The 26733-nt window shown below is 41.1% G+C and overlaps 1 protein-coding gene across 1 annotated transcript in view; it reads right to left on the bottom strand.

The window, feature by feature from the left end:
- The window catches only part of celf4 (CUGBP, Elav-like family member 4), a 76061-nt gene that overhangs the window by 28392 nt on the left and 20936 nt on the right, over positions 1-26733 (bottom strand). The window lies entirely within an intron of this gene.

The following is a 26733-nucleotide window of genomic DNA, read 5'->3' as shown; positions in this document are numbered from 1 at the left end:
CTGAGTAGGACCAGAGCCTAATCTAATAAAGTAGGGGTGGTCCACCTCAGATGTGCCATGGCCACCCTGTGGCACCAACTCCCCCCATATGAAGTGCTGGAAGAGACCAGATCAGTGGCAATAACAAATAACATTTATTTGAGGAACGAAGATTTTATAACAATACAACAACGGCAATGTTGCCTAAACACTGATTATAATTTTCCGAGACTCAGTCAGGGAACAGCATTCAATCAGGAAACAAGATTCATTAATTCAACTGTGTGCACAGAGGAGGCTTCACATCAAAGATTCAACATGTCTCTAATTCAATAGAGAAGCAATCTAAGCACAACCATCCAACCAGGCTAACAGGTGGAAGTGTCAATCATTAGTCCCAATCTTACATATATTACATGGTTTTTGCAAGGAAATTAGACAATCTTCTTTGATTTCTGCCAGATTACTTAAAGCTATCAACCTCAAAGAGGACTGAGGAGCTAACTGAAAAGAACAAGTGACAGCCATTTATCCGCAGTTGTAGTCATGGTGGGTGTAAGCACAAAAGAAAGAGCACAGAGAATTGTCCGATCACATTATGTCCAGAATCGTGAAATTGACTGCAAACAAAAGTGGGAGGGTCTGGGGCACGGAGAGCTGCGTCAAGATGTTCTCATAGTATAGTCCATTCTCAGAACCTCTGGGTTGTGTCAAAGTGCTCATCCATTTGTCCAAAATGACAAATTCATCATGTTTTCATTATAATGGACATAGACAAAACATATAAATACATTACAATGCAATTACGATTTTTAAAGTAGTGATTCCATCAATAGATGGCACATTATAAAATTAATAGTTAGTGGAATATCTCTGCTCTTACATTAGCAATAGGTTTCCATTTGTACTGATTTACATATTCATCAGATTACATTTAAACAATTGTCTGTAGTCTCTGGTTGACTTTGGGGAAGGGTCTCAGGTCGCAATCAGTCGTAAATCTTTTACTGGCCAATCAGCATTCATTAGCAGAGTACTGGTCATATAGTGTATGTGTGTGTGTGTGTGTGTGTGTGTTTGTGTGTGTGTGTGTGTGTGTGTGTGTGTGTGTGTGTGTGTGTGTGTGTGTGTATGTGTGTGTGTGTGTGCGTGTGTGTGCACGCTTTGGGGAGGGGTGCAGAAGTAGGGGAAATTAATTACTTTAGTCGTTGGTTCACGCCTGTTTGTTTGAGACACGCTTGCGAGGGGCCACTAGGTGAATTAGATTTCATTTCAATACAATAGAAAGTGAATGAGATGTATGTGACATTGGCCTGTGCCTCCATAGAGTTTTGTTTGGACACTAATATCGCCTATTAGCCCATTAAGTCAAGTTTAATGTTTCAGTAGATTTTCTTTTCTATACATTTGAATGAGGGCCAATACCTCAATTTGATTACTGTTATTGAGCCTTTCAGTCATTTTAGCCTCAGCTTTAAACCTGTTGATTGGCTGTTGCTCTTCAGAAAACATTCTACATTCATTTCTTTCAAGTAATCTTTTAACTGTGGAGAATATACAATTTCAGTGATTATGCATTAGAAGATCTGGTGTCACCTGCACCAAAATTAAAAGTCCCTTGTTAAAATCACAATGGCGGAAAGAACTCCAACAAAGGTTTGTCGTTACTGAGGTATGCACATTTAATCTTTATTAAAGGAAACTTGGAGAGGAAATGTTAATAATATTGTGCTCTGTAATACAGTACAAGCACACTGGTGTAATCCTATAAAGCATATAATACAGTTCAGACAATGATTATACTTATACCTCACATATGTATCAAGGCTGCAGTTCTGCTTTGTACTAATTTTACTTATTATTACTTTTTGTTCATCTCTGAAACTGCCCATTCCATTTTCTGTTCCTTGACCAAGTGTGCAGGAGATTTATGTTCTTCCCTTTGCTCCATAAAAATCAAAGAGCAGGGAACACTTCTCACGGAGAGAGACAACTTTGTTCAATTTCTAATTCAAGCTTCAACAGTATAGTGCATATTCATGTCAGCTGTCAGAGAGAAAATGAATTATGATGAAAGTAAATCATCAAGCTGATGTCTCATTTATGAGTTATCCTCAGTTTAACATCCAGAACTGAAGATAATTGTTATACTGAAAGTAGAATTACAATTAGCATCACCAAGTCTCCTTTATGAATGCAGTCATATCATTTCTAGAAACTATAAAAATAAATTAAATAAAAAGTGAAACAGAAAGGGTACTGACTCTATTGAAGTAGTGAAGTCCACAAAGGACAAGAACAAAAAAATAAAACTTCGTGCGCTTTTTTTCTCCGACATAAGTTTTTCAACTTACTAATGCTGTGTGGTCTATCTTGTCTAAACATGATTTCAGCACTGATGTGAAACTAGCTGAAGTAGAACACTTCATGGGGAATGTGAAATGTGAAAATTTCAATCACAATTCAACATTTTGGACTGACCCATTTCTTGAAATAGTCTAGTTTCATAGTGTGGACCTGAGAGACATGCATGTATCAAACAAACTCACCAACCTTGAAGAACACTTTGCCCGTTATCTGAAGCCCACCTCATGCATAATCAGCCAATTTAATTTTCATCTCTTCTTTATAAACATGCATTAGTGGCATGGTCACAGAAATTAAAAACAAGAGATCGGTTAAGGGTGTTCGTGTGTGGGCGCATCATAAAATTGAATAACTAGGAGGTTCACGGGGTAGCTATGAATTCAAATCCTGTCAAAATCTGACTGAACAAAACCACACGATGCTGCAGATGATGCTTTTGAGATTCTCACTCTAAAGCTGACTTTCCCAAGGCCAATGGTTTCTGACTGAGATGTTGGTGCAGGTTTATGATTTCATCAGTATTCTAGCAAATATTTCATATTGATAATTATGGTATTTCATTCTATGTGTTTTGGTTTGAGTTGTTTAGATGTACAATGATTAAATATTACAATCACGGAAATATTTATAACTATTAACAAATATGAGATGTACATATAACTATTAACAATAATTTGCAGCAGCTACCATCTGGTTTGGGGGGGTTTAAGTCTGAGGAAACATAAAACACTTGCCAGTCTGACATTTAGATGTTGATTTTTATTAGAAGAGTTCTAATTTAAATGTTCAACTTTTTTTCCCCCCACAGGGAATGTAAGCATTTCCCCTGTGTGTGAGATCATTCGGAATAGTTACTAAATACAGTACAATGAGGGCTGACTTAGTGTGAAGTTTGCAACGTATTTAAAGATGGAACTGAGAGAATACATTTAATTTCCCTACACAAGATTTCTTTGAAAGCAAACTCCCATCGCGCTAAACATTACTTCGCATCAAAGAGGTCAACTAAAGTGTAGCTTTTATGACTAAAAAAGTCCTGATCAGCTTGAGGAATGAAACAAACTGTGCTGCTGCTTCTGTAGAGGACTGAGAACTGACAAGAGCTATTTTGTTTGCCGTTATTATGAGGCTGATTTTAAGCATGGGATTTTAATAAAGACTATGAAACCTACTTAGGACTGAGCTAAGGGACATCAAGGAGACCTGGAGGAAAGCTCTCAGAGGTGAGAGCAAAATGAAAAGAGAAAGAAGGCAGTGACTGACATGAGAAGGTACAAGCATTGTGATAAATGAGAAATAAAGGGAGAAAGGAAAGCCAAGAAGAATAGAAGAACAGCATCCTTTCCCCCAGATAACAGAAAACAGCTTTACAAGACTAATTGAGCTACATGCAGCTTACTTTGAACACATTTTCACAAAATTTTTGTGAAAGTTTGACTTGTTGTTTTCTTTCATGGTTCCTCAACGACAAGTTAAAACCAATCAAAGCAGCATGTAAAATCAAAAGAACAAGACCTGACAAAGACACATTTTTGAATTGTTAATCCTGTAATCTGAGTTTGTCTTTACACAGGAGGCCAAACAGCCAGAAAGATCCCAACATGTGGGCCAGATGAAGCTGCTCTCTTGGAACCTTGCCTGGACAAACAATAGAGTTAGCTTGTAAGGTCTGTGCATCAACACACCTGACACCAGCCGGGCTCTGCTCTGCAACAAATACAGGCTTTGCCAGAGCACATGGAGCCAAACATGATATTGAAGCTCCAATAAATAGAATTTTCTGCTCTCTGTGTTTTGTCTCTACGAGCAGTGATACACAACACGTATCTGAAAAACAAGGGGCTCTGACTTGAAAAGCATTCAACACACTTGCCTGTCTCCTTCGTGATTGCCCGAAGAATTAAAAATAATATACAATAGGGTTAGGGATAATCCCACTTGCCAAATAATTTTCCCTGTGGACTTGTTAGAGAGAGATCAATTGAAAATGTAACTTCCAGATTTTGCTCTGCAGGTTAGGAAACCTAGCATCACAATGACATTTGGAAGAATCCAAGAAATCAAGAAAACACTGGAAAGTACCATTTCTCAAACATGTGTTGCAAAAGCATCACACACATCTAGATCAGCAGACTATACTGCAAATTATGACTGTTTACATAATATTTGCACTTTTAGCTGCTTTAATAAACACCCTTTCCCTTAAGCCAAATACCAAAGGAAAACCAAAAATAACAAGATAAAGGTCATGGCTTAACATAGAAGCTCTGCGTGGGCGAGTCAAGGACTAGTTCAGATATGTCTCTAATAGCAACAGGACAGAGAGGACAATATGGTGTTGACATTTCAAGACAGAATAAAGTAATGCTTGACATAACTGAAACATACACAAACATATTGGAAGAAACCACGCTACTCTGATAAATGATTATGGTCATACAGTAATCATTGCTGAGGTCAATGTTTCAATTTCCGAAAGTGAGATATAGCAATATTTGAAAATGAACACAAGTAACCATCAGTACTTGAGTGCTGTGGGAAGAACTTAGACTGGGTATGAAGTTAAGACTCCATTTGCACCATGTTACTCTTGCAAAACATTGCAACACTCAAACAGGCCACCACATTGTTAGTTACTGTTCCGCTGCCCTTAGAATGTCACACGCATGTAGCACTGATTCATACAACCAAAGATCCAAATGGACATGTGCCATACAGGGTACCCCCAATGCAGAAGGCACTGAAAAGCAACCAGAACGACACCCAGTTAACACCAAACTCAACAGTCAACAGTCTTTTTACATGTACCTTCACCCAGAACTACTTCAAAATTCAATGCTTTCATTTTTGAAACATCCTTCACTGTTTCTAAGTTGTATGAAAATCTGTCATGTAGTTAGGGTGCAATTGATCAAAATGCTGAAAGAAGCCTCTGCATTGTTAAAGGAAATGAAAGACATTCACAGATCTGTATCTTTATATGGATTCACTCCAAAATTGACTTCTTCTTTGCCTCATGCCTGACTCTTCCACGCAGTTCCAAGGTAATCTGTCAGGTGGTTTATGCGTAACTCACACACACACACACAAAATCTTTTTAAAAAGTGTATCTTGCAAAGTCATAAAAAGTAGAGATGAATCTGCTGTTTTCATTGAATGTACTCCAAAATTTGATGGCTCCTTCAACACCATACACATCAAACTGTCTGATCCTGCTAACAATCATCCTAACAGAGTTGAAAACATCACCTTCTTGATGGTGGTGACTATATATATACTGTATATAAAAACTTTTCTTATCATAAATATAACATAGTCATTGTGAGTTACCCTCTGTCTGAAACAGAGACAGAAAGCCCAAATAGACAATCATAGGTATTCCTCCAATCTCCTGATCAGTCCTCCACTGCTGCTCTCCATCTGTCCTCTCGTTCTCCCCGGTAGGCCCCCCTCTTTCTGCTGCTGCTGAGTAAAGTAATCCAGTTGGCCCAGGCCAAAGGAACAGGGGGTGATGAGGAAGAGAAGACAAAATAGTGAAGAAAGAGAGGACCTTGCCTAGCCTAGCCTGGTGCTCCTGATAGCATTACCTCTATTATTTTCCCAGTTCTCCCTCTCTCTCTCTGATACATAGCCCTACGCTTAATTAAACATGCCTTGGAGGGATGCATAGAGGAAGAGCGAGGCCCCTAGAGAGCGGAGAGAGAGGTGTGTTGGGGGGTCAGGCCGTCTTGCCAAAGTTAGAGGAAAGGAGAGGGAAAAGTGTGGGTGATGGAAATCGAGAGAGAGCAAGAGAGAGAGAGAGAGAGTTTGTGTGTGTGTGTGTATGTGTGTGTGAGAGAGGGAGAGAGGGAGAGAGCGATAAGCTGGTAATGGTGTGTGAGAGGGGGAGGTGCAGATGATGAAGGAAGAGGAAGGGAGATACAGGGAAGAGGGTGGACCAATATGTGTTTAGTGAGCCAGAGAGAGAGAGAGACAGCGAGAGAGACAGACAGACAGTCAGACAGACAGAAGCCATGAAGACGGAGGAACAGGCAGAAGAAATGTAAGAGAGGAGAGTAATAGGACATCTTCAACAGAAAAAAATGAGTGAGGTCTGAAGGAGACAAAAAAGAAGTAATGACTGGGGAAGAGCGAGGCGGATGGGATTACTATAATATATGAAAATAATAGCAAAGAGGCTCCCATGAGGGCGTGGAGTACCCACTCTAAGAAACCAAAATACTGAAACTGGCACCCAGAAATAATTTATCTGCATCCCATTTCAATAGCGCACAGAAAGCCAGTTCACAACATGAAGCTTTTAAATTGTTGAAACTTTTTGACAAATTAATTATTATAAAGTGCATAATGGTTGTGTATCCAACATATTAAGCGATGGAACATCTAAAAATACACAGAAGTTTTCTGTTGTATCTCCGCTACACACTCCAGTACATCCTCCAGTTTTTCCAGAAATGTTGGAGGCGGGCATGTTGGCCAACTCTACCAGGAATAATGGCAGCCGTGGAAGCAGTGCATGCTGGGCAAAGCTTTTGTGCAACCTTATTACAGTTTGTCAATGTTGCTTTTATGGTTTGCTGATAGCCTTGCAGCATATACTGTTCAAGCCCTCACAGAGATGAACTAAAAATATATTTTCTGATGTTTCTAAGTTATGCTTAATCACAGAAACGACCTGATGATTTGGGAGGGCTAGGGGAATATTCTGGTTTGGTTATAATAACAATAAAAAGCCACATGGTTAAAGTTATGGAACAATCATCATCATGCTTTCAACTTTCCGTGTTGTAAAAAGTTACAGACTGTAGTTTTTATTAAACACACTATCACAGAAGAAGAAATTATGACCTGGCGTATTAAGTATTCAGCCCCAACAGCACCCAGCTACCCTACATGCACATATTCAAGCGAAAACAGCTAAATTATGAAGCACAAACATGAAGAGAATGACTGACAACATGCTGTAGACTCCTACCAATTAGTGGCTTTCACTGTTTTTGATAACTGGGCTAATAACAGCACAATTATGAATATGTAATCACATTAAAATGACATGAAGACGTGGCTTCAGCTCTGTAATGACACGCAATTAAAGCTCAACTATTATCTCCGGGATCTTATCAATAATTCATCACCACACACATTTGGTGTTTCCCCAAACATGACAGCCATTGATTAACAAAGAGATGCACGGTTTTCTGTCTGTTCTCAGAACGCTGACGGTTAATGCCATGTAATAGAAGACCACCATTCCAAGAGAGAGAGAAAAAGAAAGAAAGAGAAATAGATGGACGGCACACGAAACACATCAGTCAAATAAATGTGAAACGGGTCAATAGGCAATGGGCTTTTTTTTTTAGCAGGAAGGCATTGTCATATAGTTATATTTAAAAATAGATATAAATGTCTTACTTTGGGGAGGTGTGTGAAACTGTCACACTCAGTTCCATCGCCAGTTGTGATCACATACGTACACAAAAGTCCTGTTATCCTCCATTTAAGAGATTTATCTGCCATCAGTTTGCTCCTTAATGGCCGTATTATGTAAGATTATCTTTTTAAACCAACCACATTAGTCCCACAAATTAACCAGAATTCAAAGTAAAGCTCAGGCAAATGACACAACATTTGTAAAGATTAATTAAAGTACAGTAGCATTGTAGTCAAGAGTCAACTGCCTGTCCTGACATCTGGTCTCCGCTGAAATCGCTGCAGCTTGCAGCTGTGATCCTTTTTCAGATTTTCTCATGTTCTGCATAACTTGTGAAAGAGGCACGCCAAACAACAGAAATGATTTCTTGCAAATCCTTGGAATTGCACTGAAAAACAAAACGTCACGATGGAGATGAAGAACACAAGCGGCTTCAGACAAACAGGGCCTGTGTTACTCACCTTAGGTGAGAGTGTTGTACTTTCAAGCTTAAATGAATGCAGCCCTTAAGTCATGAGGTAATGAGATCAACAAAACAGAAGTAACGGAGAAATCCAGGGAGACAGGGAGACAGTGAGTGGAAGAAAGACGACAAACGCTGTGTCACTAATGTTAACTCAGCATTCACTGAGTGAACACAGTAGGACTACGCTCCCACTGTCCTCTACATATCCAGCTATAACTCACTGTTAAATTACTATTGATTCCAATGGACAACTGCTTACACACAGCTCACAGGAAACGATTTGTATATCAAAGTTCTGCAGAGACTCCAGACAATGTTGGACAGGAAAATAAAATCTCGGATGGACAAAGCTGTGTAATATTCAGCCCTCCCTCTGCCAGATGTGACTGATTATGATAACAAAATAGGATTGGGAAATTCAATTAAGAATACATTTGGATCCAAATCATCAGTTCTCTTTTCTCATTTGCATACTAAGCACATTTAAGCAGAGACATCTATGAAGAATATACATTTATGAATGATCTATGTTACCCTCACTGTCTTCTCTCACTGTGGCTCCTCTGCAGGTTTAAACACCAGGAGGCTCATATGCAAAGCAGTGATCATTGGAGATGAAGACAAACTAACAGGCAACATTTGGTGCTTTTTGCAACTGACACTCATGTGTAGTTAGCTGAGGTCACAGGTACAAACCCTCTGGTGGACTGTCCATGGGGGGGACTGGGTATTAATGTAACACAGTAATTGTTGTGTCGCTATGGATGCAACCTTTGACAGCATCTGAAAGTCTGTCTGACTGGTGAAAGTTGTTGCAGATGAAGGCAATGCTGTCAGTGCAATCAGAGTAGCAGTGACACAGTAGCTACAATGGATCACTTGAATACATGAACCTAAAAGCAATGACTTCTCACAATTATAAGTGTCCCCAAAATCAATGGTAATAAACAGCAATCATAGACTTTAGAATTAACAACATGCTGAGGTGAGGAAGCAGATATGTTAATTACCAGCGTATAGTGAGGGCCATACGGCAGCCATTAAAGGAGAAAATATACACTAGGAAACCTACCACTAAGTGCTCCTTCAAGAGCCAACTTGAACTCTTAAGTCCTTTACTGCCAAGGAAGATGTGTTACAGTTCTGTAAATAAATTATTGGTTCCACTGGATCCTTGCCAAACATAACTTCACTGTGGAACATGATTGTTAATTAGGTCTAGATGTGCTTAAGGGCTAACAAAACGGCACAAGCCCCATCTCCAACACCCAGCTGAGAATACACCAATTCTGCACCCTTAGCTTCCTCCAATTCCTTTTCATCTCCGAACCGCTAACTAACTACTTTGGTCTTTAGCATTAAGAGCAGCTAATGCATGGCTCACTTTAGCCATCTTTCATTAAATGCTAATATTCTGTTTTACAGCTGGTAGGGAATTAATTTGTCTGTTTAATTTCACAGGTGCCCTTAACACACCGTTCAACACAGGCGCCACTGGTGAACAGGCGGTACCATCTGTGTGCAGGGACCGCCAATGGCCCTGAAGTCTTCACTCTTTGCCACCAAGCACTAAGACTCTATTAAAAAGCCCGGGTCCATGCATCTTTGACCATCATTTATTTGGCAAAGGCAATTAAAATGCACCCCCACCCAAAGACGGCACATGTGGTAGGACCCATGTCTCCTTTCTTAATCACTGGCAGTAATTAGTTCCTGTACTCAGCATCGTTAGATATCAGCACTGGTGTAGCTGTTACAGCCGGAGAACGTCTGGGATGACAAACAGAGAAGAAAAAGGAGAAACTGTAACCGAGATTCTGGGTGAGTTAGAATCCTGTCCAGAAATGTTACAAGGTTGTCCCACGAGGGTCACAATCCATCAAAGTGATTTTTCTTCTCTCCCTGTTTCCCACCCCCTCCTGTTCAGCCCCTGTCTTCTCTGCAACGTAATCATTTTCCTCTCACAGGGTGTGACATTCATCAAGAATGCTGGTGTGGGTGCCGCATCTGTTTGGGATGGTTTTTAGAGGTGTATTTACAGTGTGCGATTGCCAGGGGTGAGTTACAACGTTCCTCGACAGTCACCCGTCTAATTTTTCTTCTGCTCTAGTTTCTGTTTCCTCTTACGTCTTTGCTTTCATCCTGTCCACCACTGATCAGTGATCTATAAGATGAGAACTATTTGTTGCGCGGCCTTTGGACGCTGGAATGGTGATCAACACTACTGGACTGTTGATGTTACAACGATGATAAAAAAAAAGTATCTGAACTGATGCTGAACTGTTCTAAAGAACTTCAGAATGACAATCTGCTCACCAGAGCTCTACGATCATAACTGAAGTTGACATCCGTCTGGGGTGATCTGATCACAGAGGACAGTGTGTCAGTTTACACGTGGCGTTATAAGACGTTTCCACCTTTCCCTTGAGTCACCGCTCATGATTGGACCTCACCTTGCTGCTTTGTGTGAATGTGAACTGTCACCACGGCGAACAGACTCAACACTTTTATGGTTTAATGTAGGTCGGTTACATATGTTCCATATTTCTGCAAACTCTGCAACTCACATAACTGAACTATATTTGATGGAAGTCTAGGGACCCATACGAGAGACATAAAGGGAACCTGTCTTGTTTTTTATATATATATATACATATATATATATATATATATATATATATATATATATATATATATATATATATATATATATATATATATATATATATATATATATATATATATATACATACACACACACACACACACACACACACACACACACACACACACAAACACACACACACACACATATACACACACATATATATACTTTATTTTGAACAGATAAATAAAATTTGTACCTACACAGAAGAGTACGTAAAGTAAATTTAAATAAAAAGATGACATATGCACTATTAATGACATTCTAGAATTTGTCTTCCCTGACAGATTTCTTATAAATGACTAACTCAGTTTGAACAGCTGCTAACTGTTGGCAGGTATGATGTGCTTTGGACATGCCGTGTGTGAAGGGTGGTGCAGTGATGCTGCGACAGTCTGACGCTTTTAAGGAACAGCATAACAGGAAACTTATGAAAGAGGAACAAATGATTCTTAATGTGCTGCAGATATTTCTGCTGACTCACCAGTCAGAGTACTGTAGTGTTGTTACCACTTCATTGATGAAATCATTGAAAACAGTGTGTTAACAAAATTCTCATGTAATAGCCTGGTGTACCAGGAAACATCTAATCCATTAGGCCGTTGCTGTGGCTTCTTCCTGTTCTCTAATTCTGTTAAGTAGGTTGTGTTTTAATGTGGACACATATGCATACATGCTGGTAAGACTAGGGTCACATGTCCCCCAGATGACCTCTTAATGTGGTCTAACACTACCGATCTCAGATGCATGTACATTAGTGCATAGCACTGTCCAGTTGAACCACGTTCCCTCCAGACAGATGAATTGTTCCTTAGTCAGTTCTGGTTTTTCAAACTCTTGCATGAAATCCTCAGGAATGACATCCTGGGAGTTTCTCTCATGGTACTTAGCAAAGTTAAATGACATGTTAGATTTCTCTTTGAGCCAGTCGGTATTTAAGGATGAAAATAGTGTATTCAGTTAAATGTAGATTTTATGTAGACCTAGTTTGCGATTTTATTTCTCAGTGGAGTTCTGCTACACTGTTTGGCGGCAGGAACGCAGCTGTTCAATCCCTTAAACACCTTTATATTATTTATTCAAAGTTTCTTGGGGCTCACAGTGAAAATGTTGTTTACTTATAGTCTTCACAAATACAAAAAGAAGCTGTCTGAACATACAAACCTTATTATCACACAAACCTCGTGACTCAGTCTGACTGCCACTGTTTTTCCCCTCTGCAGATTCACATTCTAACATTGACCCTGCAAATTTTCATTCTCTTGACATGCAGGCGTGGTGCGTTACAGAACTTTGTCAAATGTGTAAACAGAGTTTTAAAAGACATGCAAGCTGGAAATGGGCATGGGAAGGCGAGGGAAAACAAACATCATCTGACAAGTTTGTGGCACATTTGGTTCAGATGCAGTGGCAGCGAGGAGAAGAGGTGTGGGGGAGAAGATCAGAGAGAGTAAACATCAGAGCAATTGTTCCTCCATGTGGAAAGGTGACAAAAGAAATGTGTGGAAGGGACCCACCGGGGAGGGGGGGGAGATTGAACGAAAGGGAGAAGGTTGCAATAAAGGCTATGTGGGAAGGGAAAGGATATTAAGATTACAGATGGTTGAAGACAACTGGGACAGTTGTGCACATAAAATTACTGTGCATAGCTCACATTTGATAAATTCTGACTTTATTCATAAACCGTATGAATGTCGTTCCTTCTAATACGACTATACCGAAGAAAGAAAGAGGAGACCAAACCCACAACCCTTCTAAATCCAAAGCAAGTGTCAGGATCCAGCAGCCTGATCTAGCCAAATCAACCTGTGTGTCGGTTTGTTCTTTCTGGTTTTTTTCACATTGTCGTAACAAACCTTCATGCAAACCAAAACCTGTCTTTTGTCCAGTGCTTAGAAAGGATGTACAGTCTGGAGAAATAAGAAAAGAGCTGCAGCAAGGCATCATATCCAACAGAATATAAACTTGTGAAGGAATCATTGCAGTAGGAAACGGTTTCCTTCATAGGCTTGACCAGAACACACCATAGTGACATATAACAAACAACAAACAAACAAAATAATCAAGCCACAAAACTGTGACTGTTGAACCCTCATCTGTGACTGAGTTCAGTGCCCCCCCCCCAAAATTTTTAAAATTTAAAAAAAATTTTTTAACAGTTAATTTAACGGTTTTCCAGTTTGACTGAGTCCAAAAAAGTAGTGAAAAAACTAAATGAGCTAATTTTTCAGGTGAAAATACAGATCTTTCATCTGCAGTCGACATGTACAACATTCCATGAAAAAAAAAACAAAACTTGAATCATTTTTCTAGTCTGTTTATTTAGTTTAGCATCACTGATATGATCCTTCACTTAACCTTATCCTTTAGAATAAATAAAAACGTATACAAGAAAAACAAGCAAGCAAGCAAGCAAACTAACAACAACATACAAACAAGTGCGATACATCATCTTTAAAAAAAAAAAAATCCAATTGTGGCAGAGTTGATCAGCCATACACATAATTCTCTCTGTCTCTCTCTGTCTCTCTCTGTCTCTCTCTCTCTCCCTCTCTCTGTCTCTCTCTCTCTCTCTCTCTCTCTCTGTCTCTCTCTCTCTCTCTCTGTCTCTCTCTCTCTCCCTCTCTCTGTCTCTCTCTCTCTCTCTCTCTGTCTCTCTCTCTCTCTCTCTGTCTCTCTCTCTTTCTCTCTCTGTCTCTCTCTCTCTCTCTCTCTCTGTCTCTCTCTCTCTCTCTCTCTCTCTGTCTCTCTCTCTCTCTCTCTCTGTCTCTCTCTCTCCCTCTCTCTGTCTCTCTCTCTCTCTCTCTCTCACTCTCTCTCTCTCGCCCTCTGTGTCTCTGTCTGTCTCTCACTCTCACACACAGAAATGGATGAGTCAGAGAAACACTCGTCCTGTCTCACACACATAAACCCTCATCCTGCAGAGGTGAGGGGAGCCACACAGCCCCTGCCAGGTTATATGGAGGGACAGCGTGTTTTGAGTTACAGTACGGTGCAGCCACTCTCCACGGCAGCGCCATACAGAGTTCATAAAGCATGATGGATGGCCTATCATCATTTACCTCTTTGGTGACTTCTCAATGCTGTCACACTCTGCCAAGCACATGCAAGAGAGGTGAGACCCACTGAAACAGACGGGCAAGTGAAGGCAGAGCATAACAGCGATAAAAAATAAAAATAAAAAGGTGATATGGACAAAACGATGCTAAAGGAGGATTAGAGAGAATTACAAAAGGGAGGGAGAGGAAGAGCAGGTGAGGAAAGACAGAGGAATAGAGGGAGGGATGTTTGCTAGAATTAATGCACACGCCATCACATACACAAGCAGTCACACAAAAGAACTGAGCCATCCTCTGCCCCCCTCCTGTGATGACAGCACCCCCCACACATAGAGGCTGTATTTAGAGCGTGTAAAATCTCCTGTCGCCTCTCCTCTCCTCTCCTCTCCTCTCCTCTCCTCTCCTCTCCTCTCCTCTCCTCTCCTCTCCTCTCCTGTTTTCCTTGCCATAGCAGAGGGACCAGGAACTTGAAGAGAGAGAGAGCGACAGTAAGACAGAGATATAACGACAATGATGGGGAGCAAGGAAAAAAAATGAACACCAGACACAGCAAGATGACACGATGATAGTTTACATGTCAATGCAGGTGAGACATCAGAAAACAGGAAGTGGAAAAGACAAAGAGAAGTGGAGTGTCGGTGTTTGTATGTGAGTGTCAGGCAGAGGGAGTCTGTAGCTGGAACAGTAAATAACTTCCATGAGAATGAGTGCAGCTGGGGAGCTGGAGGGGGCACCGGGGCACCATCTATTCTACAGTGGAAAGTAAAGCACTCTGTGCATTGTGATGAGGTCGATGTGATGTGATATTAGCTCCTGTGCTATTTTAACCTCTGGAACCTGAGGCTTTATTTCACGTACCTGTGTTTCAGCCACGTACACCATATTTCAAAGGTGCACTCCAGCGAGTCAGAGCTGCACTCACAAATAGTTAAAGTCAATGCAGAATGCCCCAAATATCCTGATTGTTGAGCCGTTCTGTGGGTCAAGCAAATTGATAATCATGTAAATAATTATTATGGAAAAGCTCCTCATATTGGTCATGCAAATGTAATCAGTTGTTACTGTTGATGTAAAAAAAACAAAAAAAAACAAAACAAAAAACAAAGCCACTGATCAAAAATGGTGAATGACAATGATTAGATTGGAATTATTTTATATCAATGTCTGATAATCAATCTCACAGAACACATGACTGATTTTCAGGGACATACCTGAAGCAGCAACCACTCTCGAAAGAGTTTTAATTTAACTTGAGCAGAGGTGACGTGTGCACACAAGTAGAAAGAAAATGTTTGCATTAAATTTCTCACCTTCATATGACAACAGAGAGAGAGAGAGAGAGAGAAAGAGAGAGAGAGAGAGAGAGAGAGAGAGAGAGAGAGAGAGAGAGAGAGAGAGAGAGAGAGAGAGAGAGAGAGAGAGAGAGAGAGAGACAATATCTCTGGACAGTGCCTATTGATTGCTACCCTGCACACATCACCACAACTTTCACAAATTGCTATTGAGAAGTGACCTGTAATGCAATTACTGGCCAATCCGGGGCCTTGGCTACCATCAATTATTAAAAGCTGCCTGAGTCGCGGCCCGCTATCCGGCCTCAGCTGGTGCGTTGTGTCATTATCACATCTGCTGGCCACCAGCTCGCCAGCTGCTGCAGTGGAGTCTTGAACAAGATTTCCGAGCGCCACTTCCCACTCTGTCACACATATGAGACGATAAGGCCGGCTGAAGAAATTGAAACTGCATTATTACATATTCCAGCAGCTGCATCGAAGGCAAGGTGGCAAAAGTCACTGAATAAAATGGATTTTAGTTTGTCTTGGCATGCCACCGCTGAGCATGTGAATGATATTTGCAGAACAGTGAAATCCATTTGAGATAACTTCTGGGTTGGCAAGAAGTCAGTAGAAAAACACCATTAATATTGCATCATCACCTACCCGAGTCCTAATGTTAGAAATATTCGGTCGCATTGGCAACGACATCAACAAATCAATAGCTATTTTTTCCACATGTAACCTGTTTGTTCTCACTAACGTAATGTAATTTTTACGTTTCCCTTTTAGAAGTGATTACAACCATCACACGATAATTAACCTTTGCTGTCAGCTGACATGATAATCTTCTTTTAGACATTCTCATTATAAAAGCCTGTTCAGGTCTTGTGACTTTTTGTCATGTACAAAATAATACCTTTTACAAAAATGCTACTCTAGACTCCACATATAGTGGAAGGAAGTTCCCTCTCTCATTCTCTCTCTCTCACACATGTTAGCAAAATACCGCCCAAGCCACATCCACCCCTGGAGAGGGGCATGGCTACCCTCAACCATATTCACATTTTAAGATGGGCTTAAGGGCTGCAATAAACTGGTACCTAGGTATCCTTTCATACATGATCCCAGTAGTGTTTCAGGCAAGAAACTTCCCAGATGTATGTTGGGGACTTCAGGGACATAAATAAAATTGTTAATAAGAGTATAATATTGGACCTTCCACAGAAATTTTGAAAACCTTTGAACGCTTTAATTCTGAAATTCTGCAAAGCCATTTTGTCAAAAAGTGATGGGCCCAGCTAATGTTCATTGCCTCAATAAAGTATCATAAAATGACTTTTAATAAAAGGAAAGGGCTGATAGTCAACTATTGACATTTAACTTTAATGTCACACCAGCAGTTGGACTGAGGGAAACTAATTGACACAACTTAAGACTGATGTAGTGGGATGAGGGTACAAAATGTATGGTGGGCTTTGTGCTCAGTAATAGCTGAAAGAGTCGTGTAAAGCCTGAGGAAAAAAAATGAAACTGCAGAATGACAATGAGCTCTGGTCCTTCAAAGCCTCTGCCCACAGAGCTCAGCAGTCATACCACACTGCATGACAGGAAAAAAAGGGGTCCAGTATGGACCAGGATATTCACCAGCGATCAATAAAACTACACTGTAATAGATGCATTACATTGTAGGAGTGACTGGTTTATTGTATTTCATTGCTTTCAGTTATCTGTTCTGTCCCTCAACATTTAATGCACACTGCGAAGTAACAGAACAGACTGCAATAAAAACCGGACAAGTCTGCACATGCAGTAACAGAAACACACACCGACAAGGAGATACAGCCATGTGACACAAAACTGTTAACAGGAAAACCCTTTAAACTGGCAGGACATTTCAGAGCAGCTGGAACCAACATTATGACAATGGCATCGGTATCACAGCCAGGCAATGCAGATGCTCAAATCTATGCCCTACATGCACAGCCATGGCCAAAGCCATATGCACACAGGTTAGGATGCTGTTTAGCTATTTTTTAGTTCGGTTAATGCTTCTGTCCTTCCAGTGACAGCCATACAAGCACTGCCAAGTTTATACGAAGGAGATGCAGGGCTTTAGGACTCATGACAACAATCCCAACCTTGCATGAATTGAGAGGATGATTTCTCAGAATTGGAACAATAATGTGGACATTGAAGAAAATTTCTTGTCAAATTCTCTCTCTTCTCTCTCATAATCCTTTTTTCCACCTTATCTGTGCCCTTTTCTTTTTTGCAATTTTCCTTCTGGTGAGAACACGTAAGAGTCCTATTTCTAACTCCAATTTCTATGGTGGAAATGTGATTTTAGAGCACATCCAAAAATGCAGGTCAGCCAACAAACATGTTTAATTTTGGGACTCAAAATATATTCTAAGTGGAGAGTAGTGTTTATGAATTCTGAATAGCTGCAATCATCAATGTCATCAATAAAACCATACAGGGGGAGATTTAAAAAAATGCTTAACTGCAATATGGCTCGATTTTATTAAGGTGTACCATTGCACAGATCACAAATCTATTGGCCCAGTGGGTAACATGCGCCACTTCTGGAATCAGTGGGATTATTGGACTAAAGTGAACTGGTGCCTCCAGACAGATGATTTTTTCTCATTTGTACAATCTGCTCAAACTCTCACTTGGCAATGGGAGGTTGTATCATCAGGCCTGGAGCCCAATGATAATGGGCGCATTCAGACTTTATATGACAAAAGATGGCGTGTGGGCTTGTAATGATCTTTGTTACAATTATGGCATCATTCATGCTTCACTCCTTTAAGGGGTGTAACCATAACTGCATCGTATGGCCAATAGTATGTGGACACCAGCAAAAATGCAATCATTTAAATTATAAATTCTGTTATATAAAACGGACCTTTCATATGATGTGTTGCTGCTGAGGCAATTTTGCAGACAAATGCTGACTGCTGCTCGTTCGGACTTTAGTTGGGCCATACCGACAAATTAAGTGCATGGGCTTGACATTAACCAAATTAATCAATCAAACTAAAACCTTGTGCAGTAATCTGCTGATATGAAAGACTCTAATCTACTTATAGGCTTTCCGCAAGAGTTTGGAAACTGTAGGAATTTCAGCCACATAAATAGTTCGATCTGCCGCTACTGTTGGCCACATCGCCTGGGTCGATATTTACGTTCAAGCTGAACGTGGTGGATGGAGATGAGGTTCCGTTAGTTCAGTTCTCCCACATTGTCCTTGTCATGTCGAAACAGTAGAATGAAGCCCTTTCAGAAAGGCCTCACTGGCGCAAACCTCAAGGTAGCCTTGTTCCTCCTTTGTAGGACTGCACTTGAAAACGGCTTTCCCCTAATAGTTTGACCTGCATTAAATGACTCTTTGACTGTGAAAACCTACCCATAGAATTAGGAATCTAATTGGCATCATTCTGAGTTTGTTAGCTACTGTAGAAAACAATTTTCACAACTGGTATTTTTTGGTATTTAATTGTTAAATGTCAACTATTTGTTACCACATTAGTTAATATTCCATGAGGTCTATAGATTGAAACATTCTGGATCACCAGGGCTCTAAAGTTACTTGAATCATGATCATACATTGATGTGTGGTAGATTTTATAAGGACGACATCATGTGATTTATGTCTGTATCATAGATATTAACTGTGAAGCTGGAAGCTTGGTCAGTGTCCTCACCCTGTAGAGATTACTGCTGGACTCAAATGCAAACGGATTATTCTTTGGACCAATTTTTACCTAAAAAATTTCAAAAAATCTAGTCATAACCTTTCACGATATGCTACAAAGACACAGGTCGACTAGCACTTGCAAAACATCACCTCCCTGACAGGTAATTATTGTCAAAAGGAACATGATGAATGAATGAACTTTGATGGGTTCATCAACAAACGGTCCTTAACAGGAAGTCTTCCTGCTTCTGTATTGCTGGGAGACTCATTTTTATTCCAGGCTTGTGACACACCAGATCCAGCCTGCATGCTGCCTCACTTTAAAGCTTTGCTTCAGTTTGGACACTGGATACGATTTATTCTTTTGTTACACCGACTACTGCGTGTCTGCTGAGTTTTACTGTTGCACTGAGTCGACTGTTGGATTTATTGATGTAAAAAAAAAAGTCTGTGTGTTTGTGGAGCATTTTTCCCTCCTGCTCCAGCATGCTGATGTCACTCTGGGCTAAAAATTTGGTTGTGCATCGCTCCAGTGTTTTGTCAATGACTGTGGATTCATTAATCGGAGCATGTCATGCGGCAAGCGGTTTTGCTTTGGATAGGGGTGATTAGGATGGTTGATGAGGTGATGGCTTGGGGAGAGGGTGGGTTTTAGCTCCAGGGCCTGTGGCATTATTCATGCGGATGTGCAGCTATTCTTCCTTCACACTGCACCACTAATCAAAATCCCCAAGAAGTGTGTGTGAGTGGACTACTGTGTTTGTGCAGACTTACTGGAGACAAACCATAACTGAGAACAACACTCCACCCCTCCTCCGCCAAACACCCCATTCACCTGTGTCACCTGGGGAGCCTGGCACTAATCGAACAATGAGGGAGACTTATTGTGAAAAAGCTGGCATGCAGCTGGGACGCAGGAGTCAATCAATGCCATGGATTTCTTGGCCTGGCATTAAAAAGGAGGGAGGGGGGGGTGGCGTGGTGTGTGTGTGTGTGTGTGTGTGTGTGTGTGTGTGTGTGTGTGTGTGTGTGTGTGTGTGTGTGTGTGTGTGTGTGTGTGTGTGAGAATAAAGAAACCTCAGCTACACCTCTCTCCCCACTCCTCCCTCTCCAACCTGCCATCATCGGCCTTTTCCTCTTTTCTCCCCTCTGCTATTCATTTGCTTTTCCATCTTCTCTGTTGTTTGTTTGCCCCTGGGCTGAGAACTCTCCCTGTGTATGCTCCATTATGTATGTGTTATCCGTGTGTTTGTGAGTGTGTGAAAGCGCTCAGAAATGATGCATTGATTCGCCGTGTTCTATATTTTCTCATCTGGTTCACTATTACAGCGTGAGTCAATTGACACCCTGTCTCTCTCTCTCTTTCTCTGAGTATCAGAGTATCATGTTGTTGAATGGAAGTGTTTACAGGGAGTGCTGTATTGCCGTTACAAGAGACGGGTTCGGTGCATCACTGCTATGTTTTGTACCTTTTTTGTGTGTATTTCTATGCAATACTTTTCTAAGTTGGAACACAGTGTTAAGTATTCAGGAGTGCATGCTCTGTTTGTGCACTGCGTGAGGGCATATGGCAGTGCTGAGGTCTACACTACATCTCTGGTGTGCTTGAGTGAATGCCAGATCTTTTTTCATTTTATTTATATATATATTTCCTTAGCGTTAGTGAGTATTTATACATGTGAGGGAGGACTTGCTGGTGGGTATTTGGACCCTGTAGTTTTGCACACACACTGCACTCACTGGAGCTCTGCAACTCCACTCTGTGACCCATTCATGCACAAAAACGTGCACAGAAAAACACATCCTCCCACTCGCGAGGACTTTCGCCAGAATCAATGGAGACTTTTATTGCCTGTTGCTGGAGTACAAGTCTCAAACTGGCGCGTGGGATCATGAGCATGGCAGCAAGGGCTGGTCGTTTGGGACCTGCTCGATTTTAAACCTGTTTCATGTCACTATCTCAAAAAATACAAAAATAAATAAAAATAAAATCAGATTTTTTTCACAAGTGGCATTATAGTGACACATTTGTTCACATTTATTTTGGGTATTTTTTCAGGAAAGGACAGACAATGTCCCCACTGAAGGTTTATAGAAATTAGGTCTGTCATTTTGGGTAATTATAACCGTAATTATTAGTAATACTAAAAAAATATATCTTAAAGTTTGAAAATTCCTTCTCCATGTTTACACCAAATCATAACGGGTTCTTCCCTCCATGAAAATGAGAGGAAATCGGTCAATCAGATTTTGCAAAGAAATCAAGCCAACAACCGAATTAAAGGCCAACAAAAGGACAAGGATGGAATTTTAACAAACTTTGGTACAATTATTCTCCAAAAATCTCAAAGTTCAATCTTTAATTTCCTTCTTTATCTTATGTATAAATTTCCTAACAGATTACCATGGATGGAATGGATGGGTCATAAACCTTGGGGAAAAAAGTCACTTTATGGAATGAATCTGACATTTTTTTTCTACTTCTTTGACTTTCTTTCAGTGTTTAATGATTTACGTGAAATTAGGTAGAATGGATGTTCCAAAGTGGAACAGCTGAATTTTGGACAGAGGGTTGGATGCATGATTTTTTTTCTCAGATTACTGTAATAGAATCCTGGCTGCAGTCATTTCCATAGCACACAGGATTTACTGGAATTTAGGTTAGGTCCTAATGCAATTAAAAGCAACTGTTTTGGTGGAGAAATGCACTCTATCTAGTATTCATACAGTTTTTAATTGCTCACTTGCCATTCCATGCTGTAGATTTCTTAAAGTGAAGTTTCTTTCAGAGATAACTTCTTTATCATACCCTCATTGGTAGAGCTCAGTCACATGATGTTAGGGACTAATTTTATTCAGTCATTTTATCACCAGCATTTACTGGAGAATTCATTGTTTAGTTCTTTCTGATAAAGCTGTCAATCTATTCTTGTAAAGGCTTGGAGTAGCTTATAAACAGATGAATACGGACATATTCATCTCTGTTATTCAGCTGCGTTTAATAGCTTTATACACTTTGCAATGCTGCTGTGTACATTAGTGTCATAGTTATACTGCTACGAGACATTTTGCATACAGTCTGTAAACAGAGTAACTGTGTTACACTCTATGAATCAGCTTCATATGATGTTCATCTTTTTAAAAGTTATTATAGTGTTACAGAATCAGGAAACTGAAGATCACCAATGAAGCTTCTCCTCACTAATGATTGGCTAGCTGTCACGTTGTTAAGTAAATAAACCCTGAATTGACACCTTTTCCTCAAATCTCATCACCCCATGCCCTCAAACCCCACTTCTGACCTCCTTGGGACTCTGGGCCCACCCTTGATAGAGCTGTTTGTTGATCCGTCTCTCTTTGGTTTTGTCATTTTACATTGAACACACCTCTTGAATATTTTGAATGCCCTCAAATGATCCGTAACAATATTTGCCAACTCAATTACATTCTGTTGGCAGAAACGTATTTTCCATCAGCATAATCCTGTGTACTCGTAGTTTGTAGTGCAATGATGGAATGAGGGATATGAAAACAATTTGTCATCTGTCACACGTAGTTCAATATTAGTGTCACTTTAACATCAGTGTTTCTGCTTGTCGCTTGTTTACCCCGAGTCTCCTGACACTGCACACACACACACACACACACACACACACACACACCCACACACACACACACACCCACACACACACACACACACACACACACACACACACACACACACACACACACACACACACACACACACACACACACACACACACACACACACACACACACACACACACACACACACACACACACACACAAGACACACAAGCCAACCCTCAGAACTGGGATCACCAGTTAGCAGCTCACAGGTCAACTGTAAAGAGAAAGATAGATAGATGGACGGACGGATGGACAGACAGACAGACAGACAGACAGACAGACAGACAGACAGACAGACAGACAGACAGATATACTTTATTTATCCCAAATTGGGAAATTTAAACGCTACAGTAGCAGAACAGACAGAAACAGGGAAAATATACATTGAGGAAAAATAAGACATTAGCGAAAAAAAATTAATAATAAAAAAATTATAACATTAATAAACATATTAACAATATTAACAATAACAACAATAATAATAATAACAATAACAACAGTACCAAAGCATGGTAGGTGTTTGATCATAAATAAGTGTGGCACTCTGTGGCCATACACAGGACCTAAGGAAGCCATATCTAAAAATCAGACTGGTGGTGGGATTCTATCTGATATTTTAGAGCTGTTGTACAGCGTGATGGCTTGTGGCAAGAATGACTTCCTGTACCTTTCTTTTCGACAGCGGAGCTGTAGCAGTCTATTGGAGAACGAGCTCTGCTCCTGTCCAGTGTGTGGTGGAGAGGGTGAGCAGGGTTATCCATGATGGATAACAGTTTGTCAAGAGTCCTCCTCTCCACCACGGCCTCCACAGTGTCCAGACTACTGTACAGCCAATCAGCCAGCCTTCTTTATTAGTTTGTTAAGTCTGTTGCTATAGCTGGCTCTGATGTTGCTCCCCCAGCAGACCCTGGCAAAGAAGAGTACACTGGCCACAACAGACTGATAAAAAATCTCCAACATCTTGCTGCATACATTGAAGGATCGCAGCTTCCTCAGGAAAGAGAGTCTGCTCATCCCCTCCTTGTAGACAGCATCGATGTTGGAAGTCCAGTCTAGTCTGTTACTGATCTTCACACCCAGGGACTTATATTCCTCCATCTCCTCTACAGCCTCTCCCAGGATGTGGATCGGTTGTGGCGTGCTCCTCTTCTTCCTGAAGTTGATCACCATCTCTCTGTTCTTGCTAATGTTCAGCCTCAGGTGATTGGCTCCAGCCCACTCCACAAAGTCATCCACCACAGCCTTGTACTACCCCTCCCTCCCTCACTAATACACCCAACAACTGCCGAGTCATCCGAGAATTTTTGTAGGTGGCATGACTCGGAGTTGTACTGAAAATCATTTGTGTACAGTGTGAAGAGGAAGGGGGACAGTACAGTCCCCTGAGGGCCTCCTGTATCACTGACCACTGCGTCAGACAGAACACTGCCCAGACGGACAAACTGTGGCCTATCTGTCGGGTAGTCATTGATCCAGGAGACGGTGGAGGTGTCGACACTCATCTCCCGCAGCTCCTCACCCAGCAGCCTTGGCTGAATGGTGTTAAAAGCACTGGAGAAATCAGAGAAGGTGATTCTCACAGGCCCTGTACACACGATGACGTATTTTTTTGAAAACGCAACTTTTTAAAAACGCATCGAAAACAATTTGCGTCCACACGACAGTTTTCAAAAAAATCTCCGTCCACACGTAAACGCACCAGTGCGTTTTAGAAGACTGCTATAAGCATGCCAAACCATGTGGTGGCAGTATTGAGTCAAATTTTATCCAATAGGAATCCTCCGTGTTTTGTTGTCACAACACACGGGCCCATAAATATGACGTCACAGAGGTTTTCGTCGCAGGCAAGATGTCAGCGTTTTTAAAAAGTTGCGGATACACCGTCCACATGACAACGCAGACCCAGCATTTTAAAAAAAATCCACCAAGGCCAGTGTTTTAAAAAAGTTGCATTTTCGTTCCGGATATCTGCGTTGTCGTGTGGACGGAAGGTGTAAACACAACAAAGAAGTTGCGTTTTAAAAAAATCCGTCATCCTGGTGGGACAGTCCACATAATAATGGAATGTAGGCAGCAGTCGTTCCAGGGTGACATGGTTGAAGTCACCGGTGATCACTGTGAAGGCGTTCGGGTGCTGGGTCTGCACCCTGGCGACAGTGGAGGTGATGATGTCACATGCCGTTGGTGCGTCAGCTGATGGGGGGATGTATGTTGCAATTATAACAGTGGACGTGAACTCCCGAGGCAGATAATATGGCCGCATTCCCACGGTAAGCAGCTCACTGTCCGGGCTGCAGAGACGTTCCTTCACGTGCAAGTGTCCCGGATTGCACCACTTCTCACTCATGTACAGTGTAATCCCTCCTACCTTCTTCTTGCTGCAGCTAATAACGTCTCTGTTAAAAGAGCTTTCTTTTATCTTTCAGTGACCAAAGACATTTTGAACAGGCACATGCCAGGTCCTACTGCTTGCTGCTAGGCTGCCATTATGAACTGCTAACACAAGTAGCTGCATCAGTGGACGGTGTTATGAAGCTAGATACAGGAGCGTCAAAGAAACTTACCTGCAGGGGCCAAAGGAAAGGTTGTGGAAAATAAACAAACTCAAATCCCCCTTCTTGATGGGAGAGGAAGACATTAACTGCAAGAAAATATGAAACAAATCCCCCTTTTCAGCCAAAACAGCCTCAAGAAAATCTAAAATCGCACCAGATGCACAGTCATAGCTGCTGCTGTAGCTTTAGCAGTGAATCAACCGATATCCCGTTATGCCAAAAGGCCTCCCAGTCCAGGTAGAGGTCTCTTGCGGCCCAGGTTTGGCCCTTGGTCTGATATTCTGCGGTTTCTGCTTTAAGGGATTTAATTTTCATGGTTCTGGTTGTGTTGACCTCTGAGTGGACTGATAGAGGATGGAAGGAGGCAGAGAAGAAAGTAGATGAACAAAGCAAAGGAGCAGAGGGTGTAGTCACTTGCCATAAACTGTCCTACTGCTTTTCCCAGGGCCAAGTTTCTCTGTTTATAATGAACTCATTTATTCTGTTTTTCTGGCTTTATCTCCACCAGCAACAAACGACAGCCGTCCGCTCTGAATGCTGCATTTCAGGGTTTGTTGAGCATCTAGGTCTGTCCTACAGCATTACCTTTGTTTATTTAACGCTCACCATCGATCAAATGCATACCTGAGACCGAGCTGGCAAAGGCAATGCTAATTAGCATTTCCCTCTAAACAATGTGGATTGCAAGTGACTGATTGAATTTATTTGCTGTTGATGTATTACCAGGTTGCGCGTGAAGCCAAATACAGTCTCTTTCACTTAAAGATGTTCAAACAAAACCCTCAAAGAAGATGGTTTCGCTGCCCATATCTTCTGGTCCGTTTCAAACAATAGCAGCAAAAGCAAAAAAAAACAAAACATCAATCGGCAGCATATTTTGTGTGAACACAAAATTACATTCTAGTTTTGGCCAAATATTTAATCTCTTCTACTTTCTCCTTTCCTCTCTCTCTTTTTTTTGTCCTTGTGTACATCTCTGTCTCTTCTTCCCTCTTTCTTTCTGAATAATTTGCCACTGGGAAGTACAGAAAAAAGAAGAAGAGAGAGAGCCAGATCCCCACTCCTCCGCGCTTCTCGGCTGCACGTCTGTGATGTCATAATCACTCACATCAAAGGCTGTGCGCTCAACACGGCGACTGTCAGCTTCCCTGGAGGCGTCATTAAAAACGAACAGAGCAAACCGAGCCAGCCTGACAGAGACGCATCGAAACTTCCTTACACGCACACGTGCACACTGGATATACATGCTCTCACACACACAAGCATGGATGCATGTGCATTCAAGTACATGCACGCCCGAGCACGTAATAATTCATGTGTATGTCAAAAACACGCATGTGTTTGTGTGTGTGCGTGCCTAATGCACAAATATATAATCATTAAATCATGTCATAATGTGTGCAATCCCTTTTTCACATATACAGAATGTCACACACACACACACACACACACACACACACACACACACACACACACACACACACACACACACACACACACACACACACACACACACACACACACGCTAACAACTGAATATCTACCTTTTCTACATGAACATGTCAAAAATTAGACTTAAA

This window comes from Antennarius striatus, chromosome 5, assembly GCF_040054535.1.
Source record: "Antennarius striatus isolate MH-2024 chromosome 5, ASM4005453v1, whole genome shotgun sequence".
Taxonomy (NCBI): domain Eukaryota; kingdom Metazoa; phylum Chordata; class Actinopteri; order Lophiiformes; family Antennariidae; genus Antennarius; species Antennarius striatus.
Note: the sequence above shows the minus strand (reverse complement) of the source record. Positions and strands in the feature narration are given on the sequence as shown.